The following is an 8,782-nucleotide window of genomic DNA, read 5'->3' as shown; positions in this document are numbered from 1 at the left end:
GGGGATGAGAGGTTTGGGGTGCAAGAGGGTGCTCCGGTCTGGGATCAAAGGGTTTGGAGGGTGGGAGGGGGATCAGGGCTGGAGCAGGGGGTTGGGGCGCGATGGGAGGCTCAGAGGTACAGGCTCTGGGTGGTGCTTACCTCAAGCGGCTCCCGGAAGCAACGGCATATCCCTTCTCCGGCTCCTATGAGGAGGCACGGCCAGGCGTTTCTGCATGCTGCCCCGTCCGCAGGCACCCCCCTGCAGCTCCCATTGGCCGCAGTTCTCGGCCAATGAGAGCTTTGGGGGTGGCACTTGGGGCGGGGGCAGTGTGTAGAGTGGAGTTCCCTGGCTGCCCCTAGGGGTAGGAGCCGGAGGCGGGCCATTTTGCTGCTTCTGGGAGCCACATGGAGAGGCCCCAGACCCTGCTCTCCAGCTGGAGCGGGGCAAGCCCCAGACCCCACTCCCCAGTGGGAGCTCGTGGGCCGGATTAAAACAGCTGGCGGGCTGGATCCAGCCCACAGGCCATAGATTGCCCACCCCTAATCTAGGCAGAAGATGAGACAACAGATCCAGACAGACAGACAAATGGAGGCGCAAAAGGAAACACTGAGACAATACTGGTCAGCATGATGGGCTGTGGTCTCACCACACCAGCAGCCTAACCACTGTCAAGATTTTTGTTGGCGCCATGGCGGAGGAGGGTTTTGAGACGGGATTTGAAGATGGACAGTGAGGTAGCTTTATGGATGTTTATGGGGAGCTCCTCCCAAGCGTGTGGGCTGCAGATTGCCTAACAAGCCGGGTGTGGTCCTGTTCTCCATTACCTCTCTTCGCCAGCGTGTCTGCCAAAGAACCAGAAGTGAAGAAAATGGAGAGCACCACTAGGAAATCATTAGAGCAGGATAAAACCTGCAACAACCTACTACCAAAGCAGGATGGAGAACCTACAACCCCCCAAGCCACAACTGGTGTGTCTGTCATCCTACAAATTTTGTGTGTCTGTCCTCCTACAGATTTTCACTCACTCACTCACTAATTCTTACAGTGCCCCCAGGAAGTGACTCAACATCATGATCCTCAATTTACAGAGAGGGAAACTGAGGCACAGAGCGACGAAGTGATTTGCCCAAGGTCACTCAGCAAATCAGTGGGAGAGCTGGAAACAGGGCTCTGAAGTTCCAGGTTCCCAGTGCCTTGGCCGATTCCTTATACCACATGCTCAGCGCACAGAGGTCCCTGCAGTTGGGGGTCACTGATCACAAGCGTGGTTACACTGGGGCTTTAACAACTATTCTGCCTCTACCTTGACTCACACCTTCGCCATGACATTCGTACTCTAGGTAGCTTCCCTCCTGGCCCCCACCTCCAAATCAAGTGCCAGGCGTGCGCAGAGGAAGTTGCCTATTGCTAAATCTTGCTCTGCCCGACTCCCCCCTTTTTCCTGTCTGAGATCGGAGGCCCGGAGGTGTTGTTCTTTACTGGTCCTGCACGTCTGCTGCAAAAATACAAACCTTCCCTTCATTTACTTACTGCTGGGTTAAATCAAAATTGCAGATAAGGCAGCTCCTCGACTGGCTGAAGTTCTGCTTTTCTAGGTAGGTATAAACACAGCTTTACCCCTACACGCCCCAATTCTTCTAGCTCCTGCCATACAAGCACCTTACGGAGGTGATGGAATCCAAGGGTGCAAGGGAATCTGTGTCAACCGACAGAACCTGCCAATCAAGCTACAGTTTAGCAGAGCTGGTGGGCTGGGTAGGAGGCTGGCAAGAAAGAACCGAGGAATTCTTTGGTAAAACCCTTCTTGCCCAGAATGCTGTCATCTCAGAGTGCCACAGAGAGGTTTATACCTCTCTGTGTGTTTCTTTAAACGCAAATAAACAACCCATCAAGCTGGGAGTGTCAGGGTAATTTGTGGATTCTTTTCAGTGCTCAGACTCCAAAGTCCAGTCATTGCTGTTGTGTTTAATATCTAACTGGGTAGGTTACAAGGTAAGTGACTGACAGCTCTGAGGAAAGGGATGGTTCAAGGAGTGAATTTTGGATCCTTCCTTATTCAGGGCACATCTACACTTGCCATTTAAAGCAGAAAAAGTCCCTTTTTTGTGCAAAAACCATTGAAGCGTCTACACTTGCCAATGAAACCACCTCCATGAGATGCGTACAGCTCTTAGTGGTGATACTGTTGCGGTGATGTGCAAGTGGACACACGTTCTTCCTGTTTACAGAGCTTTTAGCACCCGCAGCATATCCCACAGTGCCTAGGTGACCATTCTGGCCAGCAGCTCTGCTGCTTTGACCCCAGGTAAACAGACATCCACCCCTCCCCCAGTAAAGCCCTGGAAACTTTGAAACTCCCCTTCCTGTTTTCTTGGCAAGTGCTCACTTACTGTCTGGGCAGGTGACAATGCCTGCTCCAGGGAGCAAAGGATCCTCTGCTTGGAGCAATGCTGAGCTACTGAAGCTGATCAAGAAAAGGAGTACTTGTGGCACCTTAGAGAGTAACCAATTTATTTGAGCATAAGCTTTCGTGAGCTACAGCTCACTTCATCGGATGCATACTGTGGAAAATACAGAAGATGTTTTGATACACACAGACCATGAAAAAATGGGTGTTTATCACTACAAAAGGTTTTCTCTCCCCCCACCCCACTCTCCTGCTGGTAATAGCTTATCTAAAATGATCACTCTCCTCAGCTCAGAAGAGTGATCACTTTCGATAAGCTATTACCAGCAGGAGAGTGGGGTAGGGGGAGAGAAAACCTTTTGTAGTGATAAACACCCATTTTTTCATGGTCTGTGTGTATAAAAACATCTTCTGTATTTTCCACAGTATGCATCCGATGAAGTGAGCTGTAGCTCACGAAAGCTCATGCTCAAATAAATTGGTTAGTGTCTAAGGTGCCACAAGTACTCCTTTTCTTTTTGCGAATACAGACTAACACGGCTGTTACTCTGAAGCTGATCAGTGTTTGGGGAGAGGAGGCTGTGCAGGGACCCAGGATGCCCCGCGATCACCCCACCCCACCTTTCCACAAGGCCTATAGTCAAAAAGGAGAGAGCTGCACTGTGGGATGGCTGCCCTCCGTGCGCTGCTCTCCTGGGAATGGAAGTTCTGTAAATGTAAACACTCTCTGATGCCTGTGGAAGTAAGTGACTACACAAACCAGTGCTTTTCTTTCACCGGTTCACTGTCACCCTTGAAACTGACAGGGCAAAAACTCTGGAAGTGTAGACATAGCCTTAGTGGTCAGAATCCCCTTCAGTCTGTCAGAGTCCCGGTGGGCTAGGTAAAATGAGCCATCAGTGAAAACACCCTTTATGTTTAAATGGGAAGTTGAGGGTCATGAACGTCTCCATCATTTTCAGTTTTATTTTCAGGATGAGAGAACTGGGGAGTTTCAAGTAACTGTGGGTGGGGATTATGGGTCACTAAATGTGAAACAATTCCAGGCAGAGCCCTGATATAGGTTGTTTCTTGGTACTGCAGCTGCCTGAGCTTTCCACCCATCACTGCCTCCCTTCTGCACAGTGAACCTGCGAGGTGTGAGCCAGGGGAATAAGAGCCACACTGCTACAAATAAAAGCTGCCAGCTAAGGTATGCTAGTACAGACAGAGCAGACCTAGGCTTGTGTAGCCCTGTCCCTGGACAGATTTCAGCTTGCATTGCTCTGCCAGGGCTAGGCAGTCAGAGATGTGATCACATTGCCTGCTGATGTTATCCTGTTGCTGAGGAGTTTCACAGCTAGAATCCCCTTTGCTTGTGGCCAGCACTGATCACTAATTTAGGTCGTTTACAGACAGGAAATCCACCACTGTTTTCTACCATGGGGGGCTATTATCAGTGGCCCCTGGGAAGGCTTGAGGACTGTCTGGTTAAAGTGCAGCCCAAGCTAAGGTTAGCTGGTATGTGCAGACTCTGAGCAGCAGTGTCTGGATAAGGGGGTGGGTTCCTGTTTGTGCTCCATGGCAACCAAGCTGCAAATGATGCCAGCTTTCATGCCATTGTTCATCTCCATGGCACTCCATCTGATCGCTAACTTGATCTCTGCCTTCGAGCAGAGCGGTGTCAGGGCTGCTTTAAGTTACTCTGGCTTCCAGGTGCAGGGTTTTAATGGCGCTGTGGACATGCTCTCAGAGTTGATCAGACAGGGCAGGGCTGACAGGCCACAGAGGAAGGAGTCAGTTACATTGCTACATTCTGGGAACTGCAGATGAGCTGATAAGATTCAACAGCTTGCCCAGCTTAGTGCTTAGTCAGTAGCTAAGTTAGCCAGCAAACAGCCAGGAACATGAAGAACTGGAGCGTGTGCCGGCCACTGGAGAACGGAGCCTGAATGACAGCACACTCCAGCTCTTTCTATGTTCCTGGAAAGGGACCAGCCTGCCTTGTGTGATGGCCTGAAAAGTGCACTCAAAAGGGATAGATTCATTGTGACAAAAACCCAACTTTCACTAGAGGTTTTAACAGCTGTGAATAAATCAGCCTTGAATTTGCAATCCCCAGAGGACAGCAGCCACTTCTGAGCCAAAACCCAGACAGCGGAGAGCACGAGGGTGTAGGGACTTACAAATATCCTCCTGACACCTCCTGACCACAGGCACGCAGTCAGCCTGAAACACACAGCCAGTGAACCTTGGCTGGGCGGAAATTTGTCACTGGGATTATTCTGCAATATGTCTAATTGGTGAGGTGCTACCCTATTGGAATCCGAGGGAATGGTGGGTGGCTAAATGGGAATGTATACATCTAGTAACAAAGGATGTAGGCAGTACTTACACAATGGGGGCCTCTCCCCTGGAAAGCAGTGACTCGGAGAGAGATTTGGGGGTCATGGTGGATAATCGGCTGAATACGAGCTCCTAGTACAACACTGCGGTCAGAAGAGATCATGCGATCCTTTGGTGCATAAACAGGGGAACCTGGAAAAGGAGTAGAGAGGTTATTTTACCTCTGTATCTGGCACTGGTGTGACTGCTGCTGGAATAGTGTGTCCAGTTGTGATGCCCACAATTCAAAGATGTTGATAAACTGGCGAAGGTTCCGAGAAGGGCCATGAGAATAATGAAAGGATTAGAAAACAAGCCTAATAGCGATTGAGCTCCTTTAGTCTATCTATTCAGCTTAACAGAAAGGCGGTTAAGTGGTAACTTGACTACAGTCTATACGTACCTGCATGCGGAACAAATATTTAATAATGGGCTTGTGAACCTAGCAGAGAAAGGTATTACACAGGGATCGGCAATCTTTGGCCAGCAGCCCGCCAGGGTAAGCCCCCTGGTGGGCCGGGCTGGTTTCTTTACCTGCCGCGTCCGCAGGTTCGGCTGATCGCAGCTCCCACTGGCCGCGATTCGATGCTCCAGGCCAATGGGGGCTGTGGGAAGCAGCGTGGGCTGAGGGATGTGCTGGCTGCCACTTCCTGCAGAGGGCTTACCCTGGCGGGCCACAGGCCAAAGGTCACTGATCCCTAGCATAACATGAGCCACTGGCTGGAAGCTGGGGCTCAGGGCTGTCCTTAGGATTTATGGGGCCCTATGCAGTATTATTAAACTGGTGCCCCTATGCTCCACTGAAGACGGCCCCAGCCGGTGCCGCTGACCCCAGTGTGTCAATGGGGCACAGCCACCACCCCCACCCGTGGACCCCCGGAACCTTCCCCCATTGCTGACACACCCCGAGCTTCGTACGCAGCAGATGCCACGGCAGTGACTCAAGGCCGGCTTCGCGCTGTCACAAGGAGGCTGCATCCTGCCAGAGCCCACGGCCCTCCTGCAGCCCCCAGCCACTCCGGGCTCACCACGAGCATTTTGACAGGAAGTACCAAGCAGTAGCAACAACAACGATACGTGTGTGTGTGCGACAGAGTGTGTGTGTGAATGTGTATGTGTGTGTGAGAGCCAGTGCATGTGACGGAGACAGAGAGAGCGCCAGTGTGTGTGTGTGGCTGTGTGTGTGTTGGGGAGTGTGAGACTCTGTGTGCGTGTGTGACAATCTGTATGGGGGACTGTGACTTGTGAGAGGCAGCGTGTGTGTGTGTGTTAGGGAAGTGAGAGAGACAGTGAGCGCACTGTCACTTTAAGTCCCCCGCTCCATTCTCCCCCCGCCCCCGCTGACTCACGTGGAAGTTTCGGTCCTCCTGTCCTGGCCCCGCCAGAGACCGAGTGGCGTCCGCAGGCAGGGTCCAGAGAGGGACTCAACTCTGAGCGGCGGTGGGTCGGGCCGCTGCGGCACCAGTGACCAGCCGCGCTGCTCTGGGAGAAGCCCGCCGGCCCAGCGTGGGGGCGGGGCCAGAGAAGAGAGGATTCCAGCCATGGTCAGCGAGGGGAATGGTGCCCCAAATTTTCGGGTGCCCTACGCAGCCGCATATGCTGCGTATGCCTAAAGGAGCTGAAGCTAGACAAAGTCAGACTGGAAAAAAACGGTGTAAATTGTTAACAATGAAAGTAATTAGCCACTGGAACAATTTATCAAGGGTCATGGTGGATTCTCCATTGCTGGCAATTTTTAACTCAAAATTGGATGTTGTTCTAAAAGATTGGGGCAAGGAATTATTTTGGGAAGTTCTCTGGCTTGTTATACAAGAGGTCAGACTAGATGCTCAGAATGGTCCCTTCTGGCCTTGGCATCCATGAATCTAGGTTCCTCTACCCCAGCTGTGCCACAGATAGTGTGCGTGGCCTTGCCCAAGTCACCTAATCTCTCTGTGCCTTCTCTAAAGCGGGGATGATCATTCACTCTCTCTCACTCTAGCAATTGGATCGTGTTCTCTTACATTTTGTCATGTCTTTTCTATTTAGGCCTTGTCTACACTGCCACTTTACAGCGCTGCAACTTTCTCGCTCCAGGGTGTCAAAAAACACCCCCCTGAGCGCTGCACGTTTCAGCGCGGTAAAGTGGCAGTGCAGACAGTGCACCAGCGCTGGGAGCTATTCATCTCGTGGGGGTGGTTTTTTTACAGTGCTGGGAGAGTGAGGCTTAGTGAGGACATGCCCTTAGACTAGCTCTTTGGCAGGGACAGCCTCTTAGTATGTGTTTGTACAGTGCCTAGCACAGTGGGCTCCTGATCTCAGTGGGGCTTTAGGGGCTACTGCAATATAAATAATACCAGGGAAGTAGCCTCAAAAGGTCTGAATAAAGACCTATATTTCCAGAGGTCGGACTCACTGCTAGCCCTAACCCCAGGAGAGAACTGGTGTTTGGAGATGGTTTTCTAAACATTCATTTGAGTGATTTAAGTTTGTCTCCTAAGCCTGATTTCCCCCTTCGACACAATATCATGCTCTGAAACTGCATACAGGCTGCAAAAGGTGCTCGGGTGTGCACCGTGGGTTTGAATTGCTTCAAAAAGTCCGTGCCGACCCCTCACATGCACAGGAAACTTGCATACTTCACAGAGAGTGCAAAGCACGCTGCAAGCACTACAACAAAGACCAACGTTGTACTTGTGGCTTCCTTGGTCGGTGGCTTTGAGACTGTGTTCTTCAGGAGCACGGCAAGAAGGCGCTTCAGTGCAACGGACAGATGTGCAGTCAAACCAGAGACAAAGCTGCTCTTCAAAGTTGCAATCCAGATTTGTGCCTGAGCCCCCGCCTCAAAACCAGATAGTGAAAGGTCAGCGTCTTATCTAGTGTTCAGCTTGAGGCATGCTAGCTGAAACCCTGTGCACGCACCCATCACCCATACAGACTCAGATAACTGGGTAGGCACCCCTGTGTCAGACACAGCCCAAACCAATGTAACAAGCAAGGACTGGGTAACCATGCCCCTGTCAAATGCCTACAGCAGGTCCCGTGTTGATTCTTGCTCAGGAGCAGATTGTACCTTTGCAATCTGCAGAGTGAAGGGCAGCATGTAGCTACCCCACCCCAGGAGCAGAGCAGAGAACAAACTGTCTCTCAAAGACCCACTTCCTCCCTTGTGCTGGGAGGAATGAGAAAATCACTTCACCTCTTTTCTTGGACCTATTCCCCATCCAGACAACTATCCTAGCTAGCAAATGGGGAGGGTGCAGCCTGGACTCCTTCTTCCTCCCCCCTCCACCAGCTTGCAGCTCTTTATCAGGTGGGTAGCCCCTGCTCTCCCCACCTCAGCCAGATCATGATTTCGGGCAGAGGGGAGAGGAGTAGGATTTATTGCCTTGAGTGGCTGACAAAGGATGTTGCAGTCTAGTCCACTACGAGAGCGTATCCTATTTGCTCATTTATTAACCTGCAGCCAGGATCTGAATAGCTGGTCGGGGACCTTCTCACTTGGACACCAAAGCTGGCCACACAGATTGGAGGGTAGCTCCCTCTGGGAGTGATGGTGCTGGAGCGAGGACTGACTCCTGCTCTCTTTCCCATCTTGGTTCGGCAGCTCCCAGGCCTAAGAACTTTTGTTCGAATTTGTTAGTATTAATGAAGCCACCCACGTGCTCCTGTCATTCTGATTATGCTAATAATGGCTCTGACATTGCCACCCTCTACGGCCTTGGGCAACTCCCTTAGCCAGTCCTCCTCTGTCTCCCATCAGAGGATGGTGATTATCACAGGAGAGACATTTACGTTGGTTGTAGCAAACGCTGGGGACATGATCATCTGGAAATGGGCTGCCTGTGTAGATTTCAGCATCTCTGCTCTGCCCACTATAACCCCTGATTCCTAAGGCCAGTTGTGCCCAGGGAATAGCACCCAGAGCACAAGAAAAGGCAACATCTCCACCATTTTGCTCTCTCCCCTCCCCTCTCCATCCCCCCCCCCTAACCTTCTTCTGGGGTTTATTATGCTGTGTGTTAACGTAGCGCATAGGAGCCTTGTCAT

General features: G+C 51.4%; 1 long non-coding RNA gene across 1 annotated transcript; it reads right to left on the bottom strand.

Moving 5' to 3' along the window:
• Positions 1 to 6: 6 nt before the first annotated feature.
• Positions 7 to 7,439, bottom strand: LOC141974404 (uncharacterized). The gene is made up of 4 exons (XR_012635743.1): positions 7,427 to 7,439; positions 6,103 to 6,392; positions 4,764 to 4,906; positions 7 to 824 (listed from the first exon to the last, which is right to left on the bottom strand). It is a non-coding gene; the product is annotated as an uncharacterized LOC141974404 (long non-coding RNA).
• Between the last annotated feature and the right edge of the window lie 1,343 nt (positions 7,440 to 8,782).

This window comes from Natator depressus, chromosome 18, assembly GCF_965152275.1.
Source record: "Natator depressus isolate rNatDep1 chromosome 18, rNatDep2.hap1, whole genome shotgun sequence".
NCBI lineage: Eukaryota > Metazoa > Chordata > Testudines > Cheloniidae > Natator > Natator depressus.
The sequence above is the reverse complement of the archived record's forward strand: the minus strand, read 5'-3'. Positions and strand labels throughout refer to the sequence as shown.